The 24,985-nt window shown below is 30.9% G+C and overlaps 1 long non-coding RNA gene across 1 annotated transcript; it reads right to left on the bottom strand.

Moving 5' to 3' along the window:
• Positions 1-20,554: 20,554 nt before the first annotated feature.
• On the bottom strand, positions 20,555-24,533 carry LOC111709062 (uncharacterized). Its single transcript, XR_002766781.1, has 4 exons — positions 24,521-24,533; positions 24,257-24,375; positions 21,496-21,575; positions 20,555-20,641 (listed from the first exon to the last, which is right to left on the bottom strand). It is a non-coding gene; the product is annotated as an uncharacterized LOC111709062 (long non-coding RNA).
• Positions 24,534-24,985: the final 452 nt, after the last annotated feature.

The following is a 24,985-nucleotide window of genomic DNA, read 5'->3' as shown; positions in this document are numbered from 1 at the left end:
TATTTATACTTTCTGTGACTTGGGCATTTCTGCTGCAGGAAAAATAATGTAGGAATTTACAGAATTCAACACTTTAAGATGCAAAATTGTCTACATTCACAGAAAACTGTCAAGTTTTTAAAATCTTTTGGAAATAACTGTTTATTAAAAATCAATCAACGGTCAATTTCGTAGATTATCCAACTTTAATTTCAAACTAAAAGTTTCAGTTGGGCAGAGTTGCCATAAATAGTTTCTTTAATAAAATGAAATTTCCGTTTGCAAACAAAACCCTGTTCATTAATGTAGAATTATAGAATTAAAATATTCAAAAGGAATTGCGCCGTTGCTAAAAACTCTAAATTTCGAATTCATATTCTTTGCAACCTGTTATTGTAAAGCTATGATATTTCAAACTTGAATTATGTAATCTTGAAGAATACATAGTTTGAAATATTTAAGGTCTACCACATTGGGTTTAAAAGATAAAGGGATTAAAAAATCAGACTCAATTATACTGAACAGCATCCCAAAATTCAGTAAAACACAAAATGTCGATAGTGTATTAGATTAGGATCAGAGTGCTCGCAGACACGTAGGCAAGGAGAAAGCACCCTGTAAAATTGCGTCTAGTATCATCTATTTTGTAAAAATGATTAAGAATAAATTCTTCCTACCTGGTTGTTTTTAGTTAAAGAAGAAGATGTAAAATAACACCTACAATCCTACAATATCACAGGTCTTCGGTAATTTACCAAAGGCCCCCAAGGACCACTTCCCAAATGTGCAATTTCCAAAGGGGCCGAGTGCTGCGGTTAGGACAGACTTGGGAAGTTGTCGAATAGGAAAAACCATTTGGAAGTAAGAGCTAGAGGAGTTCTAGGAGCAGTACTTAGGCTAGGGAAATATTCTATATGTGTACATTCTTAAATGATGGGGGGAGGCGGGGGGGAGGGAGGGGACTGAGAAATCAAATACAAGAATTACAAATGGTGTTTTGTTCTTGTTCATCAAGGAGTTCAGTTTTTGTATTCCAACTAATCAAACCTATCACACTTTACTTGAAGTTGGTTGATTTATACTCTACAATTTACAACTTTTATAACAATGTCATTAGCTAATTGAAGCAACGCAAAACAGACATTTATAATTCACTTGTAGAGGAAGAAGACATATATTTATATATATACATATATATAGAAAGTATAAAGTTGTAACCTCGGTTTGTCTGTTTGTTTGTCCGATCATAACTCAGGAACCCCTTTTCCGAGTTGCCTCAAATTGGATTTAGGGATGGTCGAATTACGGTGGTGATGTTCTAAGCTTGGTTTTAAGTTTTAAGCTGAGTGGGTCGACTTTTAAAGGGAAAAATAGATTTAATCGCAATTTAATACGAAGGGCGAGTAAACAGCGGGAGTAAACAGCGGGAGTAAACAGAGGGAGTAAACAGCGCAAGTAAACAGCGGGAGTAACTTAAAGTAACTAAGAAACAGAATTCCATACTTTCTCTATTTGATAGTGACAGTTCAAATAAAATAAAATAAATCGTTGATCTAAAAAAAGTAATTTAAAAGTTTTTTTACACTCCAAAAATTTCAATTACTGACTCCCATAGTGTCTAATTGCCATATTCGAAGCACTCGGTCCAATCAATTTCTTTCGAGTCAGCCCCTGGTGATCGTGCGGTGCCCTTTCATAGATTGTGATGTCTCAGATGGCCTTGTCGGAATCAAACCGATAACTATTTTGAATTAACACTTTTCTGGAATTTGTCTGCACTGCAAACAAAAATATTTTAGCTCTCATGGAAAATTTTATCAGGATTTTGCCAATTTTTCTTTTTGAACTAAAACTGCAAATAATCATGTTCAAATGTTCCAGTTTTTAAATTAAAATGTCAAGGGCTACAAAAAAAGTATAAGTAGGTTAGTAATGTATAACCAAATGCCAAGGCACTGCCACACTTTAAAGTTGACTCGGTATTAAAAGTTAATGAATTTGAACTGGATCGCAGCAGGTTCTGGTCCCCGGTTTTAAAATGTTATGCATACCTTTCATATGTTGTCTGAATCTGGTTTTTCTTGTCCAAAAAACAGTTGATTTTGGATAATTTTACTTTTATTGTAAACTGGAGATGGTATTAATGTTTTTTTTATTATTATTAGCGAGTATACAAAATACTTTGTGTTGTTGTTGCCAAGCAATTAACTGTAATTAGTCTCTTAATTAGGAACTATTAATGGCTAGAAGTCATTATAAAACATAATCTATCAGAACATTACTAAGTCTGTGCAAAGATAAGAAAAATGTTTCGAATTTTATAATTTTTTCTTCAGTTATTACAATTTCTTATGCAGTATCATGCATATATTTATTTACAATGATAGACGATTATATCAATACAATGAAGACGACGTTTGATACTTCAATTTTTATTTATATCAAGCTGTTAAACAGCATTGATACTTATCAACATATCCTTTAATAGAAGCTGTTAATTTAAAAGCTTCTATTTGATTTCAATTGTAAGCTTGGAATTCCAAAAAAGCTTGTTACAAATTGTAAACATAGCAGACGAAAATCTTACGGACTACAGCTTTCTCAGTATGTATCACTATACTAAATCAAAGAATTATTTTAAAAGACGACATCAAATTCGTCACTGAATTCCCATGTTTATCGGGACACCCTGTACATTTTCAGGGAAGCCTTGACAACTGTAAGGAATAGTATTTTTTTTTCTTAGTTTTCCTTCAATTAAAAGATATTTAAAAGATATAAACTGTTAAATATATTTTACTGTTTTAATGCATGCAAAATAAAAGAACCTAGTAGAAAAGACTTTTTATTTTATTTCTTTGACAAGTTTTTTTTACAGTTTCTGCATAATTTATTCCAGGAAGTTAATTAAATTCTTTAATCATTTGAATTATTCTAATCTTTAGAATTTGAATATCATTGTCAGAGATTAATAACAATACAGATAGAACATTAGATGTCGTCTTTTCAAGATTCAGATTCACAATAACTCTGAGGCAGAAGCTGTTAGGAGTTACGCGTATGTGCTCTCTCTCTGTCTTGTAATACAACGCTGCCTGCGCAGAACTCCTTTGGGCATCTGCCACAGGATTATTGTGAACGAAAAACCGTTAAATTATGGAAAGACGACATCTAGTGTTCTATTTGTATTGCTATTAATCTATGATCATTGTATGTATACTCCACAATTCTTTCGATTGAAATTTATTACAGAACAATTTTATAACACTGTTCATCATTTCATTCATGAATAAAACCAATTATCCTTTAAAATTTACTTTCTGGAAATCACTTATCCCTGATCGTCCATTTTTAATTTGTTTGCTTTTGATATTTGAGCGCCAATGTCCATTAGTTTTTTTTTTTTTTTTTTACGAATTATTATTTTTTATTCAATCTTTTTCTATAAACCTTTGTAAAGGTTTGTATATGGACCAGGGCTTTAAATATAGTCCTCCACCAGCCACCTAATTGTAAAAATCTTTACTTTATAAATCTAATTGTTGAAATACAATATTACTATTACGAACAATTCGGCAATTAAACGGAAAATATGAAAAATATTGAAATTAAAGAAAACTTTAAAAAAATTAATGAAATTAAAAAAATATAGATTTTGATTTTTTTAATTTAGACGTTTTTTGTGTGTTTTGATTTTATTAGTGGTTAAGAAGAAGAATTTAATCTTTCGCCTGTGAAAAAATCGAAAGAATAGAAAAATCTATCACTATCAATAATATCAGAAAATAATAATAATAATATCATAATCATCAAAATAATATCATAAAAAATTTCAAAAATAACAGATCAGCTGTTTATGATTTTAACGCTTTTAATTAAAAGTTGTTAATCGAGTTCTGTCATAGAGTTCCTTTATCTAAGAACAAGTTTTATTTTCTTCCTTATGTCAAAGGCAAAAAGAAACTGACTCCGCATCATACTCTTCTATATATAAATTTGGCTTGTCTGTTTGTCTGTTTGTCTGTTTGTTTGTTTGTTTGTATCCAATAAACGTCAAAACGGCTGAACAGATCGGGCCCAAATTTTTTGTGGGACATCACGTGACCACAGGGAAGGTTTATGAATGATAAAAATTTAAAAAAATATGTTTTAAAGGTTTTTAATTTTGTAAAAAAAAAATTAAATTCTTGAAAATCCGCGAATTTTTTTTGAAAAATCCGCAAAATTTTTTTCTTTGTTTTAGAATGTAAACAAAAAGAACATGTTCACAATTTAAATAGAAGATGGGCGCGAAGCGCCCTTAAAGCCTAGTTTTTCAAATCTTCGTAACCTCAAGTCGTAAACCTTAAATATAGAAAGCCAAATAGATTAACAGAGAAATGGACCAATCATACACGACGTCACAAGTGTCAAATAGAACAAGGTAAACGAAATTTTCTTACATTAGTTAACATGTTTTCCAAGATTAAATATAAAATTGTAAACACAGAAATAAAGCACATATAAAATTGCATTTATTTTACCGAAAGATAAGCACTTTATTCTAAAATTATCACTATTATTAATAACTTTGTAGGAAACATAAAACTGTTGACACTTGTGACGTAAGAATACAGCTGTACTCAGAGTGTACAAATTCTACGTTGCCATCTATTGTACTAGACTCTATTTGTGTAAAGCTAAGAATTCTGCCAAAGTTTGAGATATTAAAGGTTAACAGCTTCTGGTTGCAAGGATGTAGTGATTTTTAAAGTTGAGTCGAGTAATTATTCCTTTAGTGTCCACCATTGTAGGCAAAGAGAATAGAATATATATGAGAGTGGAATTTACTAGAAAAAAGTGTAAAACGGCCATTTTGTTGTACTGTTTCCATACTGCAGGTGTACTTCACATATTTTTGCTATATAAACTTTTGGGCCCTGGAACATCATTTTATAGAAAAGCTAAAATTAATGTGAAAAGAAAACCAAATTATGAAATAGGCTGGTTTCATAATTGACCAATGATCATTTCACATAGACTCTATGCCTTTCACTTTACAAACGATGATTTTCCGTTATAACTATAAACCAAATGATGTTTTTTATTCACCTAATTAATTTTATAAAGTTTATTTAACAGCTTTAAAAAATTCGAAATTGAAATGAATAGTCTAGGGAACATACTGTATTAATTTACTCTACTGCATGTAATTTGTGAACATTTACATTATTTGTACACTTTGAATTCCCTTTCAGGCTGAAAGGGACTGACAAAATTAATACCGAGGGATTATCTGAGTTCCACTCTAATATATATTCTATTCTCTTTGATTGTAGGGTAGATGGGCTGAAATGATGTTCTGAACTAAAGGGTGTACATTAAGGTTTCTACCATTTACCATTTCTTCTCTAATTTATGTAAATCTACGAATATTAAACTGAACATTTTCTAAATCATAGACATAAACTTTAAGGAAGAAGTTTACATCGACAAAAATGGATCCTGTATACAAAGTAACTTAAAAAGTCCAAGAGGTGACTTCGTTCAGAAGTTTCCATGTGCCAGCCTGCTGAAAGTATCAAACACGTTTTTCAAGCCGAATACAGATTGCCAGTTTTTTAAATCATAGATATAGACATGATATAGATAAACATAGATATAGTTTCTGTACGCAAAATCACCCAGAACTATCCCAAGTAACAAAAGTGAGGAATTTCCCCAGATTCTCCAACCGTGGTGACTTTCTTTGAAGATGAGAGATTTTTGTGGGATCACAGTTTTGAAACTCAGTTTTGAGAAATTTCTGAGAAATTCTTTGGAATTTTCCCTCACGAAATTCCTCAGAATTTCCCGGAATACTTCTCCGGAAATTCCTGAGAAATTCTTAGTTCTTGGTCACCAAGTTCACGGATTTTTAGGGGAATTAAATAAGAGAATTAATTTTGAGAAATTCCTGGGAATTTCTCCGGAATTTCACCCCAAGAAATTCCTGAAAAATTCTCCTGAATGCTTCTCCGAAAATTCCTGAGAAATTCTTAGGACTTGTCATCATGTTTACGGATTTTAAGGGGAATTTAATAAAAGAATAAGTTTAGTATGCTATCAAAGTATTTTTACGTAGTGAGGTTAGAATACTTGTATTTTTATCATAAACAGGTCGATAAAGTTACTTGTTGTAGGGTGATCAAGTAACTTCCTCACCATACAACGGAAGATATTAGTTATGAAATTTAAAATTTTAAAAGCAGGGTTATAAAGATAATTTTTAGCCCTGTCGTAGGGAGATAAAGTCACTGAATTACCCTACAGCGGGAAATATTAATTCCCTCAAAATTGACTAAAAGCTGTTTCTAAAACTTTTTTAAAAACTTGTACAGGAAAAATTGAGTGCAGTTTGAACTTTGAATTTAATGTTTGCATGTTTAAAAATTTTAAATGATAATCTTTACTTTTAGACTTTAAGTTTTCATAAAAAGTTTTATATTTTACTTAAACTTAATCTTTTTGAGAATCACTGCTGAGGTTGAAAACATTAACCGTCAAGAAGCCACAAAAAAATAAGAAATTGAAAAGATTGCGAGAAAACTATTCAAATTGTTGTGTAAAGCTGATAAACTTTTAATTTTAAAAAATCATCAATGAATACATATTTATTAATCTTTTGTGTTGCCAGGCTTTCCTAATAATTTTTTATAATGAAATATAAAGGGACTTACGCGTAATTTCAAGGAACCCCTCATGAAAAGATGTCAATGCCCGCTCAACAGCTTTGTTTGGGGAAGTATTGTGCTCATAATGCCTTAGTTTTAATAAATTAAAGTAGATACTGTCAAGTTCTTAGGTAGTAAGATTATTGACAAAAGTAATATAAAATTTATATGCTTTGAACGCACTTTTATCTTAGCTTCATTACAAAAAATTTTAATTTTAATTTTTCACCCGTTGTATTGCGCGGTAGTGAAATTAGAAAGTCCATAATGAGAATATAAAATTTAAAATTTTATTTTCAAACTGTTGCTGTGGCGGCAGTGAGATTTGAAAATCCAAAATGAGAAAATAAAACTGTTATTTTCAAACTGTAGTATTTGCGGTACTGAGAGTTGAAATTTCTTATTTTTTCAAATCTCACTACCGCCAATAAAAGTAAAAACGTGTTTCTTAAACTTATGATCAAAAGCTTTCTAGAGATGGGCTTGTTTTTTTTCAATTTGTTCATTCATCGCGCGTTCGTTGACGCCTCATTTAATGTTTTTTTTTCAGTCGTTCAGATAAAATATTTAAATCGTTTGTTTTCAGAATTATCGGTCATTTTCCTTCTATTATTGTTCTTTTTCTACCTCCACGTTCGTTAAATTAAATCTTTATGTTTATGAGATTGTTCGTTCAAATTTACTGAATTTTAATTTGTAAAATTGTTTGTTAGTCAAATTTCTAAAGGGCACCATCGTACATGAAAATTTCGCTCATTGGAACATTTTGTTCGTTTACAAAAACAATGACTATCTCTAATCATTAAATTGTTAAATATATTTAACGTGGTGTTCGAACTATGAATCGACAGAAGACAGTTCTACTTATCAAAACTCTGTGAAAACGAATTAATATTCTAGAAAATGAAATTATTCGTCAAAATAATGGTTCATAAACTTCTTAGTTCTTTTACTCCTTGGATAGCTAAAATGTGAACAAACCATATTTCACTCTCCTAAGTTATCTTACTCCTTGGATAACTAAAATGTGAACAAACCATATTTCACTCTCCTAAGTTATCTTACTCCTTGGATAGCTAAAATGTAAACAAACCATATTTCACTCTCCTAAGTTATCTTACTCCTTGGATAGCTAAAATGTGAACAAACCATATTTCACTCTCCTAAGTTATCTTACTCCTTGGATAAAAAAACGTAAACAACCTTTATTTTCCTCTCCAAAGTCCTATTGCTCCTTAGATAGCTCAAATGTAAATAATCCCTATTTTCTTCACCTTAATTCTCTTACCCCTTGGAAAATTGAAATGTAAACAACCCCTATTTTCCTCTATATAGCTCTCTAACTCCTTGGAGAACCTCAAATAGGATTTTATGCTGGTTAAAATAGAATTTCACCGCCTCATCTCTAAAACCTTTGAAATAAATTTCTAGTTTATAAATAATTAAACCTCAAACAAAACTTTCAATTTAAATCACAGTGTGCTTTAATTATTCATGCAATGTGAAGTTTATGTAGAATGTGGCATATATAATAAAGATTTAATATGTGGTTTTCATGATGGACCAAACAAAGTAGATGTTACTTCCACATTTTATCAAAAACATATTTCGGTTTGGGTAGACCCCCGTCAGTTCTAACGATATGAGATGTATTAAGTTATATAGAATACTATTTTGGTCAAACTGTTTAGATATTGGACCGGGGATTCAGAGAATTAGAAATAAAATTTTGCACTAAAAATAAAAAAATACCGGGACCGAGCTCTTGGAGAATGTTTTTATATATTTTGGCATTTTTCAATTCCTCGATAAGCTCTTTAGTTTCGCAATAATAAAAGTTTGAAAACACACAAAAACAACTTAGTGGTAAAGCTACCTTATATGTTCCAATTGGGTCGACTATAAAGTGTCGCAATGCCTTTGCCTTTGATTTTTCCTAATGGACTTACTTTTTGTAGCCTTAAACATGTACATTTTATAACTATAAAGCACTTCCGAAAGAATTTAAGAAGCTACTTTAACAATTTCTTTTTACTCCGTTTTTTCATAAAAGGTAAATGAAAAATATCTGCAATTTGTTCAATTTATATCAATTCTGTTGTATAAAACGCAAAAATGAAATCATATTGTAATTTTCTCGAAAATATTTGAAAAGAAACAGTACACATTTTCCGAATATAAGGGATTCTTTTGAAATAAATACAAGAAACGAAGTTAAGTAGGCCAAAAAAGTTTTAAAAAATTTCTTTTAGAGACATCCCGTTGATATTCTAACTTCTATCCTTTGTACTGTTATACATGTAAAAAATAATTTAATAATTAATCATAACATAATAATTCGTAAAAGAATCTATAAACATTTTGAAATTATATATTCCAGATCAAAGTGCAGAAACTCGGGCATTATCTCACGCCTGGTCGCATTTTAACGTGACACTGGTCTCAACAGTTGATGCATAACTTTAAAGCTATGTAGAGCACTCAATTGGGATTGATAACTGTCACCCCGCTGAGGATGTAATCAAGAAGGGATGAATGCATCAAAAATGTCATATTATAATTGTTTATAAAATATGTAGATATAGAAATAGATATATATAGTATTCATATATGAGACTATGCTCTCTATTCCAGACATTTACAGATTATACCCTAAGCTGTGTGTGTCTCCTATATGCTCGCTTTTTTATAATATGATTGATGGTTGGATATAGCTATATGTTGATATATAGAATCGCATACAGGGTGTACCATAATTAATAGTTCAGAGCCTTTGTATGCATCTAAAAGTCTTAAATGCAAATAAATTCTCCAAAACCTACTTTGGGATGGCCAGTAGATAGCAAAAGTTTGAATTTTATTAACGCTACTGGCTGAAGTATAAAAAATCGATTTTGGAAAGAAAAAAATTGATTTTTTTAGCCTATTGAACCCAGGGTACCATGGAGTTTCCTATAAAAATTTGTATCCAATTCGGTCCGGCCATTGGTCCTGCTATGGCGAACACCCTAAAGATTTACTTTTAATCCGGTCAAATCAAAATGTTTTGGACGGATTTAATTATAGCTGAATAGCTGAAATTGTTGACGATATATGTAAAAACTAACTACGTTTTTTTATTGTTTTCGACTATATATTAATTCTATATTTTATATGTTATATTCTCGTTGATTTTAAATTGTACCATTATAATTCTGTACGAATAAATAGAATAAAAATATACATAACTTACATATATATGATCAATGAGCTTTGCTGCAAAGAATAATTGCTAGCAAGTTACTTTAGACAAAATTAAAAAGAATTTTGCTAGCCATAGTTTGGACAAAAAAGTGTTGCGTATCTCTAACAATTTAGTGCATAGAAAAAATAGACATTCAGGCAGTATTTACAAAAGACAGGTTTGGGTCAAATGGGGGATAGTGAAATACAGACTGTAGTTGTATCCAAAAAACATAAGGAATATTAAAAACATTAAACTGAGTAATAAACAACTCTGAAACTTATTTATAACATTATTACAACCACGACTTTAAAGTGTCGCAACTCACTTATACTTTTCTGCAGCCCTAGAAAAATACTTTTAAAAAATGCAATGCTCTTGTTTTTAGCTTAGCTTAAGCTTAAAAGGAAAATAATAAAATACTGCTTGATTTTGTGTGTGTGGGTGCACTGTGCAGTTCTTAGTTTGCAGTGATCAGCTTTATAACTTTTAAACTTTTAATTCAAAATGATTAAAAATAAGATAAACCATAATACAGCCTAAATAAAACTTCAAAGGTTGAAAACTCATTTAAAATTGTAGAATTCATGAAAACTTGAAAACGAGCTTCATTCATTGAAAAATAGAAAATTTGACAAATCTGGTCGGAGCAAAAACTTATATAATAAAACATGGAAAATTAAAAAAAAGTCTCCTAGTTAAGTCAGACAAATTTTCGTCCAGCGAATGAAAAAGATTTTCATTTTATTTATTTACGTTATATTTTGTTTGCATAAAATCGTTTAATTGTCTGCAGAAGAAAGGAAAGCTTGATCAGATATCTCATAAAAGACGCTTTTGTTTCCTTCTGAAGTTACATGACAGTTAAGAAACGGCTCAACTATCGTCTTTGATCTTATAGGATAATTTTCGGCATTATCTTCCGTCACCAGTCGACAGTCCTCCCCCCCCCCCCACTTTTGTAGAGTTGTTTAAAGAATAAATATTCTATAGTTTGACATGTTCTTGTTAAAGTTTATGATCTGTTAACATTGAAATTATAATTCTAGTTTTATTCTGTAATAAAGTTGAATTTGCTTCTCATCTTACTCAAATACTCAAAAACCCAAATTTTTCCATTGGAGACCCCAGATTTTCCATGGAGACCCCCAGATTATCATTGGATACCCCAAACTTTTCATTGAGATCCCAGATTTTCGTTGCAGATCCCCAGGTTTTCATTTCGAGACCACATATTTTTTGAGAACCCAGATTTTCATTAGAAACCCCATGGTTTTCATTGAAGACCACCAGATTTTTTTTCGAGACCACCAGAGTTTCATTGGATGCCCCAAAATTTTTGTTACAGACCCCAATATTTTCATTGGAGACCCCCAGATTTTCATAAGAGACCCCAGATTTTCATTGGAGACTCCCAAGTTTTCATTGGAGACCCCATATTTTCAATGAAGACCTCAAGATTTTCATTGAAGCCCTCCATATTTTCATTGCAGACCCCCAAATTTTAATTGGAGTCTCCGATCTTTTCATTGGAAACACCAGATTTCGTTGGAGACCTCAAAGTTTTTATTTGAGACCCCAGATTTTCGTTGGAGACTTCCAGATTTTCGTTGCAAACCCCCAGATTTTCCTTGGAGACCTTACGCAATTCATTGGAGACACAAAATTTTTTTCGGAGACCTCCAGATTTTCATTGGAGAACCTCAGCATTTTTTGGGATACCCCAAGATTTTCTTTGGAGACCCAAAATTGGCCTTTAAAACAAAAATGTCCAGTCTCTAATGAAAATCTTGGGTCTCCAATGTGAAACTTGAGGGTCTCCAATACAAATATTGGAGGTCTACAGCGAAAATCTTGGGGTCTCCAATGAAAATCAAAATATCTGCCAAGAAAATCTTGAGTCTCCAATGAAAATATGAGGTTGCGACCATAATCTGGGGTCTTCAATGATAATCTGCGGGTCTCCATCGAAAATCTGAGATCTCCAATGAAAATCTGGAAGTCTCCACCAAAAATCTGGGGTCTTCAATTATAAGTTTGGTGTCTCCAATGAAAAGATTGGGGTCCCCAATGAAAATTTGGGGATCTCCAAAGAAAATCTGTGGTTCTCCAATGAATTTATTTGGGTCTCCTATGAAAATCTAGGGGTATCGGAAATCTGGAGTTTCCAATGAAAATTTGGAGCTCTCCAACGAGATGGTCTTAATGCTCTAATGCTCGGTTTCTATACGTTTTCTGCTTTATAGAAACTGAACATTACAATTACTTCTTTTAAACAAGAGCTCAATACAAGTGCTTTAAAGTTCTAAAATACTAAAAGGTAAAATTCTAGGACTACAAAAATAACAAGTAAATTAGTGAGGTCATATCTAATGGTAAAGCATTGTGGCACTTTAAAGTTGACTCCGTCTTGAAAATAGAACTCTTTATCAATGGGATTTTAGTTTTTGCGTCAAAATGTGCGTCTTGATTACAAGTATACGCAGCTTCTGGTCGTTATAATTTTAGTTAACAAAATCTCATGTTTTAAGGATTCTCTGTATATTTAAATTTACAATAAACCTCCGGTTGTGAATATAAAACATGTCAGTAAAGTTTAAAATGAGTCAAACAGAATTTCATGAATTTAATATGTTCAAAAGAATCTCTAGAAGTAGAACATGCATAGTGTTTTACAGTTTTATACCTTCAACAAATAAAAGAATTAGAAATGAAGATACATATTCATACATATTTCCTTATATATATTTTGCTTGTCTGGGTGTTTTTTGTTTGTTTGTTTATTTGTTTGAAATTCCGATCTTATACTCAAAAACTCTGATATGCCTCAAATTTTGATTGGGAACTCGTTAGAGCAACAGAAATGATCTTAGCCTGGTATTTACATTCTAAGTTGACCGGGTTGATTTTTAAATGGAAAACTCAAGACAAAGTTAGGTTCCCAAGCTTGTATATATATATGATTAACTCACTCAATTTAGAACGTCTAAACCAAACTATGAAAATTCTCCGGATTCTACTAAGGTCCCCAATCAAATTTTGCGGCAAATCGGTCTATGGGTTCACGATAGCAGGAATAGGGTTAACCTTTGGTCGGTTTTACCTCACCAACTCACTTATACTTTTTTTAAAAATGCGCTTGTTTCTAGATTACGTTAACAGGAGTAATTGGCAAAATACTGCTGGAATTTGTTCACGCGCGTGCACATCTTGGTTTGCAGTGGAATCCCGTCTACATTCCCTTAATTTTTTTTGGTAGACCCTTGAGCTCTATAGCTTGTTATATTTGCTGGCTATAAATCAGAAATAATGGTGAAGAAAACTCAGCAAATAAATATATCAATCTGTCAACCCAGACTCAGTTCAAAATTAAATCCCCTCGTATTGACACATTTCCCAATTAATTTTATATTTTAACTTTTATATTATTTAATAACCTGGGTTTAGTGAATATTTATAAAATTAAGAGACAATTATACATTTATCTTAGATTGCACGTTAACTAAAGTAAATTATACATTTTTCTTAGATTGCACGTTAAACTAAAGTAAATTATACATTTATCTTAGATTGCACGTTAAACTAAAGTAAATTATACATTTATCTTAGATTGCACGTTAAACTAAAGTCAATTATACATTTATCTTAGATTGCACGATAAACTAAAGTAAATTTCACGTTAGATTGAAATTGATACAATCCTAACTCCTTTTATCGAAGAGCTATCGAGAACAGAAATGTTTTGAATTTCTTTCATTGAACTAGGGTTTCGCAAAAAAATTTAGAAAATTTTCGGTTGCATTTCGCAAACTTTTTTGGCGAAATTTCGCATTTTTTCGTGAAAATATATGAAACGAAATTTCGCGAAATTTTTTTTTCTCTGGAAATCCTACATTGAACCAAGTGAATATGCTTTTCTTGTATTCAGGTATAAAATCCAAGCCAAAAGCGCTGGAGGTCACAAAGTTGTATCTTTCTTACACGTTATCAATCCTGTTATTGACCAGTCAATGAGAAGAATCAAAATGTTTAAATGTGAAAAAAGAAGGGATTTTTCAATGGAAAGACTGTATTTTTGTTAACGATACTCTTTTTTAATTACTAAGAATGTGTTTTTTAATATTAATGTGATAAAATATTGTCCTTAAACAACACCAATATTCAATATTCAACACCATATTTTACATCGGTACCAGAGACACATAGTTATCGATTAACTATCGTTAATGAACAGTTTTCAAAAGTCAAGATGGTGGTATTAAAATCTCGTGAATTTGTGTCTAAAGGAATTGAGTTTTTGCCACAAACTTTGATTTTCCAATCCCTATATCTTTACAACCCGATGTACTATGTCGACCTTTGATATATATTTTAAACTTTAAATTCTGTTATATCAAATAGTCTAAGTTTAGAATATCAAAGGTTTACACAATCAGTTTGTTAATTTTAGGGATTAAAAACTTTAAGTTTATGGTAAAAATTCAATTACTTTTCAGGTTTACTGAAATTAATGAAGCTAAAAGACAAACAAAAATAAATATTTTTAGGAAAAATAAATATTTCTAGGAAAAATAAATATTTCTAGGAAAAATAAATATTTCTAGGAAAACTTAATATTTCTAGGAAAAATAAATATTTCTAGGAAAAATAAATGTAAAATAAGAAAAATCTTCCACTGAGATTTATTATCAATGGTTTCATTCATGTTGATTGTCTAAGATCGGAAACTAAACATGTTTGACATAGTATTCATATTGTTATCTGTATATCACAAAGATATATGATACATACCTAAATACATTAGAATAGATTGCTTATGCAGACTATAAAGCTAAAAGCAGAGATAAGAGAGTTAGAGAGATCGATCATCAGCTCAAATATGCAATATTTTCCACAGAATGTTCTATTGTGTACAAGTACTGTACACAATAGAACAGCAAACATCTGTATTCAGGGATATTTAACGATCCTTTAGATACAAAACACATATTCCATAAAAAAAGACCGAATTCATAAATGATATGTTTCATGTTTAAAATTGGAGTATTTCTTTAAAAGTTGTAAAACTTAAACCCTGAATGGGTATTATGTTCAACAAGTGGCCCTGAGATGGCACTCTAAAAACCTATCGTAAAAACGTAGCATGTCGTGCTGGGTCAACTTAGGCCTACGTAGCCCACCCTGTGAAAGGAGATAAGCAGTAGTCTGTGTAGTTTGAGCCCAAAACTTAAGACAGGGTATCGTTATGTAAACCAGTTTTAAAGCCCGGGTTTCACGAATGGGGTTAGGCAGTTTTTCAAATACCATTATTGTTGTTATGAAATATTATTTTATTCAGTTTGTTTATATTCTCAATTTTTTTCGAATCTCTTAAATCAAAATCTACAAATGTCAAGACCCCAAAAAGGAAACTCGGGAGTTATGTTCAACGATACTCTTTTAAATTTCAGACTCTGAGGCTAAAAGTTACAGAACCCCTTGTACATTATGAACTCGTCATGCAAAAAGGTCAATGAATACGTTTTACTTCTCGGGGTCAATCTGTAGAAAACAAATTTTAACCAATCAGTATCTTGTCATTTATAAAATGTGTGTATTAAGTGTATTACTGGTATTACTGGTCGTCTATACAAAAGTAAACACCCCATACATTTTTAGGGACCATAAAAAATACTTACTTCAAGTGGAACTCTTTTTATTCAATGTACTGTCCAGAACTTAATTAATATATTGAATTTCAGCTGAAACACTCCGGTATGATGAAGACGACATGAGCTATCTAGTCTAATCTATCTAGGAATGCATAGTACAACTGCAACTACTGTAACTTGCGTAATTAAAAAGAATTGGTACATCAAATTTCATCCAATACGATTCCAAATGTTGATTGATTGATTGAAATAAGGGTCAAATATTATTATATTGTTGTTGTAAACAATTGGAAGTATAATATCAACCTAAAAAAATCCATTCTTATATTTTGATTACTGATATTTACATATTTTAACACCTCAAATGCAGTACACATTTTATGAAGTTTAGTATACATATACAATAAACTTACCAAAGTTCACAATGACATAGAAAGTGTATTTTCTTATTTCTAAATGTACTTTGATTAAGGATCAAAAATGGAATTATATGGACCTCTGAATTTCAAAGGTTAGATTTTCACGCATTCTTTATACGATATTTCCTATGTATACGGAGATATTCGTAAATACGAGCTAGCCAGATAGTGTTCTAAAAATTGTTCGAAGTGAGAAAATCAAAATATTTTTTCCCCTCTCCAAAACTCAAAAAAGAAAAATAATTTTTTTTTACCCTTTTTAACTTTATTATTTAACTTTGCTATATTATCTACATAATCCCCCCCCCCCCCTGAAATGGTAATATACACTTCTGAACATAGGATGTTTTGTTGAATACTAATTTGTTGAAATTGGGCCTTACCTATTAATTTTCTGATCTAGTACATTAGAAGTAGTACATCAAATTAAATTATTTGCAAAATTATAGTTGGGACAAATGTGTAGAATTGTGAATATGTGTGTGCGTAGGAAGAATAAATATTGAACCATGAAATATTACTTGTGTAAATATATTTTTGCTTAAAATTGGATAAGATTTGCAAAAATAAAAAATGATTTTTTATGTTTTTTGATCTTTTTAAATGTTTTTAAGAATGTTACGCATTTTGATGTTTTTTAACGTTTTTTGTTATTTTTTAGCGTTGTCATCAAATTTGTCAAATTTGTTTAACAATAGAAATACAGGGTGTCCCAAAAAACATGGGAATTCATTGACGAATTAGATATCGTCTTTGTTATGAATTAGCATTGTAATACCTAATTTCAAAAGCCATAATATTATTATGTCTGCTAGAGTTTATTTTATGAAAAGGGTAGAAGACTGTAAAGATGTGTCTATAATGTCTCCGCGAGATGAACATTGAAGACGGACATGTTTACTCTGTTAGTATACTGTAATTTTCTTGTTTTACTAAGTACAACCGTATGCAGTCAAAACATAAACAAACAAAATGTGAACATAGCAGACTAAACTCTTACAGATTACAACTTTCTCAGTAGGTATCACTATACTAAATCAAAGAATTATTTGAAAAGACGATATCGAATTCGTCACTAAATTCCCATTTTTTTTGGGACACCCTTTAGCTTAAAAACGGAAAATACTGCGAACGAAACGAATGTTCCGTTTTTGGCTTAAGTACAAAAAACTTAATTTTTAAACGGTTTTAACGAAAGGCTAGGAAAAAGTCGGAACGTGACCAGCCCTATATATTGAGACAGAAATATTCGTATAAATGTGTGAACATTTGAAGGAACTTTTTAAGGAACTGTGGCCATCCATAAAAAAAACAAGAAATATAAAAAAGTATCTGGGAGAAATGTAACAAAGCCTGGTCAGCAATGCGCGTGTTTACATTTCTTCCAGAAACTGCAGTACACTTAATTGTACAGTAGTTTCTGTTTTAATTTTTGTTTTCATGCCCTTATCACGGTCCGGTACTCCTTATTATCATAATTTAAGTAACAGTGATTGAGATATTGTCGGTTTTCTTTAGATAGATAGATAAAGTTTATTGTTAAAATACATGTATATGTGTACAGAACGAGTTTACAATTACAAATTGCTGATTATATTAACAGTACAAGTATAAAGCAACTAGGTGGAAAATAGCTCTTGGCTGTTTTGATTATTTTTTCCACCTAATGTTAGTAATAATAACAAAACATTTCAAGTAAATAGATTTAAGGAGAACTATTAGAGATCAGGGTGCGAATTTATCTGATGCAATATAGTTCATACATTGGTTTGAATAACTAGAGTTTAAAGTAATTTTCTGACATGTGCACAACAAATATCAATGCATATTAAAACATATCTATTTAGTTTTACATGAATAGCAATTCGGTTTATAACACATTGTCCTGTAATTTTCAAAAAGAGAATTTAGTAGTCTATTTTTAAATATACTTAGAGAGTAGAAAATGGATAGATTCCACCAATAATAACTTTCTCAGCTTTATGCCTAAGTCAAATGCACTGATAAACGCAAAAAGTAAATCATCAATTTATAAAAAAAATACGATTAAAACAATATATTTATTAATCGGACATATAACCTAAACATGTAACTTGAGTAGTCATTTCTCACAGAATCTAATTTCTTAAAGAATTTGATAAAATTTAAACTATGCTTTGAAGAAAATATTAAACATTGAACAAAAACTGAAATTTACATAAATTTATGAATTATTCCTTTTGTAAAGTTTTTGTCAAAGAAAAATTAAAATAATTAATTATTTATTTTTAGTTTATTTATTATTAGTTGTACGCGTGAACAGGCCAAACTACAACCATGCGTTCTACTTTATGATTCTGCTGAAAACATGAAAGTTTATGCAGACAAATCTAATGTATGTCTAAATCCTATTTATCTCTTATAGGGTGTTCTAATGAACATGACGATTGAAAATGACTGAGTATCATGTTTGATGTGAATCTTTGGTAAATAATCTATAATACTATTTCTGCAACGACTGCTGTATGTCAGGGATGTTAAAATCAGCAACTTTAATTTTCAACTTTGACTTCAATTAAACAATTCATAAACAAAAAGTTTTAACGAAAATTAAAAAATTCTTAATGTCTTTTCAAAAATGTTTGTAAAATAAGGTTAACATTTTTGAAAAAACGCGATTTTGAACGAAAGGTCGAAAATTTTCAAACGAATTATGCAAACAAATTTTTGTTTTCGTTCAATTTTTCGTTGCCTGAACGAAATTTTCGCGAAAGAGATTAAACGAAAAATTGGACAATACAATGATGGCAATGCCGATTCCCATGACGGTAATATGCAAAGTTTTGGTAGATCAAGTGTGAATTATATATCAATGTTTATAATTTTAAAACCTGATTATTTTTTATTGTCTTCTAAGGTGCACTTCTATTGCAGGAAAACGCAAATAGGAGTTATTAGAATTAACACGTTTAAACCTACTTGAACACTGACAGTCCTTTTATAAATAATGAAAAAATGCCAGAGAACGTGAATAGCTCCATAGACTGAATGCGAACCATTGTAGAGTCAAATATTTTGTCCAAGCTTTTATTTGAAAATATTCTCAAATATAAAATATTTGTTGCAGAATCTGAAATTATAGAAAACGTTGAGAAAATCTTATTTATTTAACTTTCCGACATGTTGTATTTATTTTCCTTCAACATTTGCAACATTCGAGTTTTCCAACATTTGTTGCATAATTACAGAACTTTCAATACATACTGTCAAGGTAATAATGCAAGGAAAGTAAATTGCATTTGTGTATACTCTGCGTACATATTGTAATGAGTTCTCTCTGAGCGGAATTTGTAAACAAGAATATATGCAACAGAGTTCATTTTGTATCCGAGGAGGTTATAACCATTAGATTTTGATAATTTTGATAATTCACATAATTGTTTCCTATGACTAGAATATTTCATTGATTTTTTTATGTGAAAGATGGATCCCATGTCAGGCTTCGACATCAGTCTTGTGTTTACATTACCGCCCAGAGACAGTACACTGCAGTACAAAAGATGCGTTCACCTCTGAAAAAAATTTCCTTGCATTATAACCTTGCATACAGTTAAGTACTGTAGTTGATTACGAGTGTTTACGAAAAATAATAAGAGTGATGGACTAATCATAGGGTTTCAATCAATTAATGCTACTTTTATTGCAGCATAAAAACCCAACATGTCCTAGGAGTCCCAACAACATTGTGATAATAAGTGATTAAAGGAACTGTATGTGTATTTTCAAGTAACCCTCCATTGACTGTTCAGTGAGTAGAGAGATCTTTCTGTTTAAACATATCGAACCCTGCTTAAATTCCTCTGAAACGTGACTGTTTATGCTGTGTACAGTCTGAACTCAAACAGCTGATCTGTTACTTGCGCAACTCAAAAGTAGATCGACTGTTTTTCGTTAACCAAGTTTTAAACATCAAAAGTAACGTCTTATTTTTTGTCACTTTTAGAAAGTGACTATTAATATTACTTGAAAATGTAACAGCCCGATAACAAAGTATTAAGCAATTACAAACTTATCAGCAGTTTAATTGTAATAAATCTGACCCTTAATCAGTCAACGGTGTTCAGAATATTGGTGTGAATCGGGGACGGTCACATTAAATTAAGTTTACAGTCCCTTTATAACGAAAGTAGTGCTGTAATACCTAATTTCAATGGTCATAATGCAGTTACGGCTTCTATAGTTTATACTATGTAAACGGTAAAAGGCTGCAAAATGTCTGTAACACAAACCATTTCTGCAATATAAACTGTGAAGAGGAACCAGTAGATATTCAATCAAAACATAAACAAATAAATTCTTAACTCTAGCCGCCACGAAACAGATTACAGTTTTCTTAGTATAGTGATCACCATTGCAAATCAAAAAGTCCTTAAAAACAAAAATATTAGATTACCTTTCCATGCTTATTGAAACATCCTGTACATGTAAGAGAAAGATATCTGAAAGTTTAACAGAAACATCAAATAGATTTAAAGTTGCAATCGATTCAAAGTTTGACAATTATCTTCTTGCTACTTTCATTTTTCGCTAGCACTCTCTTGAATTCATACATTTTTAATAATTTTTCGTGTATTTATAACTTTTAACTTAATAACATTTTTTTACGATGATGATATCAGAACGGCCCATTCACGGATCCTAGAGCAAAATTATCAATTACAAGCTGGAGTACTCGATGTTGCCCAGGTTTTTATTAATTCTCATTGTCACTCCCACCCGCCTTTGGTATTAAATCATGTTTATGCGCGAAAAGAGGTTTATTTTATAGATAATGTTTACAGTATGCACTACCCACAGCATGTATAAGAAATCCAACTTTTAGAAATTGACTTTTTTCAGTAAAAAAAAAAATGCATCAGGGTCAGAATTTAATGAATAGAGAGTCGCTATCTACCGCCGGTTCAGAACATGAATAAACGAACCAAATCTTATGAACCTTCTTAATCGGTGATATAAGATTTAAATCATTGATTCAAAGATGATGAAACAGTTGATTAAAATTAAGATTTTGTACAAAACTGGGGAATGAACGTTGACTGTGTTTTTTCTTCTATTTATTAAGCAATGTCTCTAAAATTTTTAAAATTTTAGTTATTACTGCTGAAAAATCTTCAAGGACATTCAGTTGCTTTCACTTTTCAGGTTCTCATTATTATTAAAAAAAAGATTATTTTTTAACAAATTAATTCAAGCTTCAAAGTTCGGTCGGAAGTTTAGCGATCAAGCTCAAATTCAATTTGGTCCCTGGTGAATCAGGTCGCCAAGATAAAAGAAATATTAAATGAGAGTGAAGATAATGAAAACGGTGGAATGAACGTCAATTGTGTACTTCCTTAAACTTAGTTATTACGACTAAAAAAACTTTTGGTGTCCTATTTTAGAAAAATTAATTGGTTTAAAGTCAGAATATAAAATATAAAAAAGAAAAATTAACGATTAAAATTCCACTGTTTTCAGGTTCTTTTAAAAATAAAAAATAAAAATATAAAAACCTAGTCAAGGTATTAGAGGATCAGTTTCTCCTCCTCCTAGTCCTGAGAACCCAGAGGGTCGGGCAAAGGATCCCCCATGCCTAAACAATTCAAAATTGGTTTAATAATCTAAAATCTGAAAATAAAGAATATGTTTTTGAATTTGTCGAAAATAATCTGAGAATTATAGTGACTGACAACGTAATGTCAAGGGTTCCCTCATCCTTCTGTTTTAATCAGAAAAGAGACAAATGCTGTCAATTCCGTTCTTGTACTGCTGCACTATTACAGAGAAACTGTAAATAAAATAGAAAACCATCACATCTGCCCGGGCATACCAAAGAACGTAGCGTCCACACAAGTTCAGAAAGTTGCAATATTCGACTCGGATCCTAAAAAAACAATTTAATTCCAAAAAAATCATTCAGACGCATTCGTTTACAGTTGATACTTGTAAAATTTGCGTAATTTTCGCGCAAATAATTTTTTTGCGAATTTTTGCGCATATTCTGCGCATGAAGCGCTATAAGTTTTGCGCGCTTTTGCGGATTTTTTTTTTGGACAATACTGAAACTTAGTCATCAATCTTTATACAGGCTCGACGTTGTCGCAACGCCTTGGCCTTTGGATTTACCCCGCCAACTCACTGATATTTTTTTGCAGGCTTAGACATATACATTTTATTTTATTTTCAGGTTGCAAATAGAGTTTGGGCAAGTAATCATTTCCTTTATAAGAATTACAATTATATGCAAAAAATTATTTTATTTTTTTAAGAAAACGTTTTCAACGGATTTCGAAAATTGTGAGTGGTGTGCGGCATTCTTAGATAGTTGCGCAAGCGACAAGAGAAACAAACAAATTAATTAGAAAATCTTATAAAATATAAACTATATACAAATGTGGCGAAAGATAATCGATGACTATAGGTTGTAATATCTGAATGATTTGTTTGAAATTGAATTGATTTTTTTACGGTCTATGGTGTATGTTGCAATTTTCTCAATTTGTATGGCTGCTAAGTTATTCGGTATGAGACGTCTTTAACAATTTTCTCCTTATAGACGGACAGATAGAAGTTAGATTAGTAGCGATAAAAAGCGCTTTTTTATCGCACTAAGCCTATACCCCCTTTCATTTTTTGGGAACACTCCCTTTAATAAATAGAAATGGCAAAAAACGTAAAAGAAAAAGCGGGATTTTTGTTCATTTTCAAACGATTTTAACCCAAGATATTCAATCATTTTTTGAGTTACGAACAAAAATACTTTGTATCTGCCATCTGTTTTTATTTTTTAGTATTAATCTTTAAATGGTATTTCTAAGAGCATTTGTACAACAAGTTGGAATGCGGAATTATTGTTTATGTATTTATATAAAGTGTTACAGAGGCAAAACTAAATAAATACATGATTATTTGTTTAGGCTGCAACAAATTATAATTAGTTCTCTTCCTAAATCTTTTACCCAAGGTAATTAGGACAACTCTAAAAGGCTTATTTAAATTTTTTGTGCAATTGAGCATGTCTTAAAATTTGACTAGTAGTGTGCGATTTTTCTTACTTAAAAGTTATGCTACATATTTCAAACTTTTCATTTAATATAAATTACATAGTTAGAAAAAAATTATTCGAAAGAAAAATGCAATTTTTATTTCTAAAACTGAAATAAAAATTCTGTAAAATGTGAATAAATGCACAGTATCGAATTCGAAATGAAAACAGATTTAATGTTTCCCGTCCCACATCTTTGCATTATTAAGAAGGAATCGGATTCTTTTGTGGGAAAAAAAGTCTGGATACATTAAATATGTATGAAGGAGTTTTTACTTTTCATATTCTTAAATACGTATTAGATATTAAAGGGTGTTTGCAAATTTTTTCGGTTAAAAATCTTTTGCTCAAATATATTTTACTTTAAAGTTAATTTTACTATAATATGACTCCTACATAATATTTTTATTATTGTCTTTGGTATTAAACAACTTAACAGATTATGAAAGAAGACATTTGACAATTTACCAACTGTCATGTTTCGTGGGACACATGTATTTAGATATTTCCAAATCTGAAAACGAAGATGAGTTCATGATTCTATCGTCAATCGTTAAAATCATAACTGGTTATAACCAAGGTTAAAATGCAAGGAAAGGTAATTGCATTTGCGTATACTCTGCGTACATATTGAAACCAGTTCTCTATGGCCGGAATTTTTAAGCAAGAATAGATGCATCAGTGATCGTTCAGTATCCGAGGAGGTTTTAAATCATTAAATTTTGATAATTTTGATAATTCACATAATAGTTTTCTATGACCAGAACATATCATCGTTTTTTTTGTGAAAGATGGATCCCAGGTTTAAAAAATTTTGAAAATCTAAATTTGTATGCAGAACTGAATTTGTCATAGATAAAGATACATTGCGCATAAGACGACATTTTTCATCTTGAAAGATATAAATGTACAGAGATGTTTTAAAGATATTCCTATTATATATAGATTAACTAGGTCGGTTGTGAACATTGGCTGTTCTTATCTCATTGAGTACTTGTGGTGTACATGAGTTCTGTAGAGAGAAATTTAAGTTAGTTTAGTCCTTCTCATGTCTATCTTTGTTTATTTATTTATCTATGGAATTTGTTGGGTCAAGGGCTTTTTAAAAATGTCTAATTTAAAAATAGCCATGGGGAACCAGTCATGAATCCAGACGTCAGGGTAAATAGGGTTAAAGGGTAACTTCTTGAATCAGGTATTTAATGTACAGTCTCTTTAACATGACTCACCTAGCTACAGAGGAAGCAACATAGGAACTAATCAAAGATTCAGAATATTTTCTAAGACGTCCTCCCGTGTTTACTTTTTCAGATGCTCCATAGTGAGCATGAGGCTGCATATCTGGAACCTTAAATATTATCTTCTCATTTTCATTTCTGTTTTTAAGATCAAGATTTAGCAATGCATCATCTGTTTCTCTGTCCTAACTTATCTGTTTCTATATCCTACATCATATGTTTCTATATCCTATCTTATCTGTTTCTATATCCTACATCATCTGTTTCTATATCCTAACTTATCTGTTTCTATATCCTTGTTACGCGAGCCATGCTGCGTGTATAAAGTCTATGTGGTGCCCCTGTGAACTCCTGAGTTCTCCCTGCGGATCTGTACAGAACGTATTGTAAAAAACTAGTTTTAGAAGCTGTTTCCAGACCGACTACGCATGCGCAAGTTTCTCACGTGGAAGCGGACAGTTTCTACCGTAGTATATATTTGTTTGTCTTGCAAGTTCGTTTATTATTAAGTTTGTGCCAATAATTCTAGGATCACTGCGGTAATTATTCTTTATATATATATGAATATCATTTATTTATGTTCGGTTATGGTTTGATATCTTGTAAATGTAATGTATTGGTTCCATTCCACAGTTTTTTAATGCCTGAGTTGATTTATTTGTTGTATTGTATGATTTTATCACTCGATGCTTTTTCTGTGGGTTTATTAAAAATTATTTA

Source organism: Eurytemora carolleeae, unplaced genomic scaffold (genome assembly GCF_000591075.1).
Source record: "Eurytemora carolleeae unplaced genomic scaffold, Eaff_2.0 scaffold168, whole genome shotgun sequence".
Classification (NCBI taxonomy): Eukaryota; Metazoa; Arthropoda; class Copepoda; order Calanoida; family Temoridae; genus Eurytemora; species Eurytemora carolleeae.
This window is presented reverse-complemented; position numbering and strand designations above follow the sequence as displayed.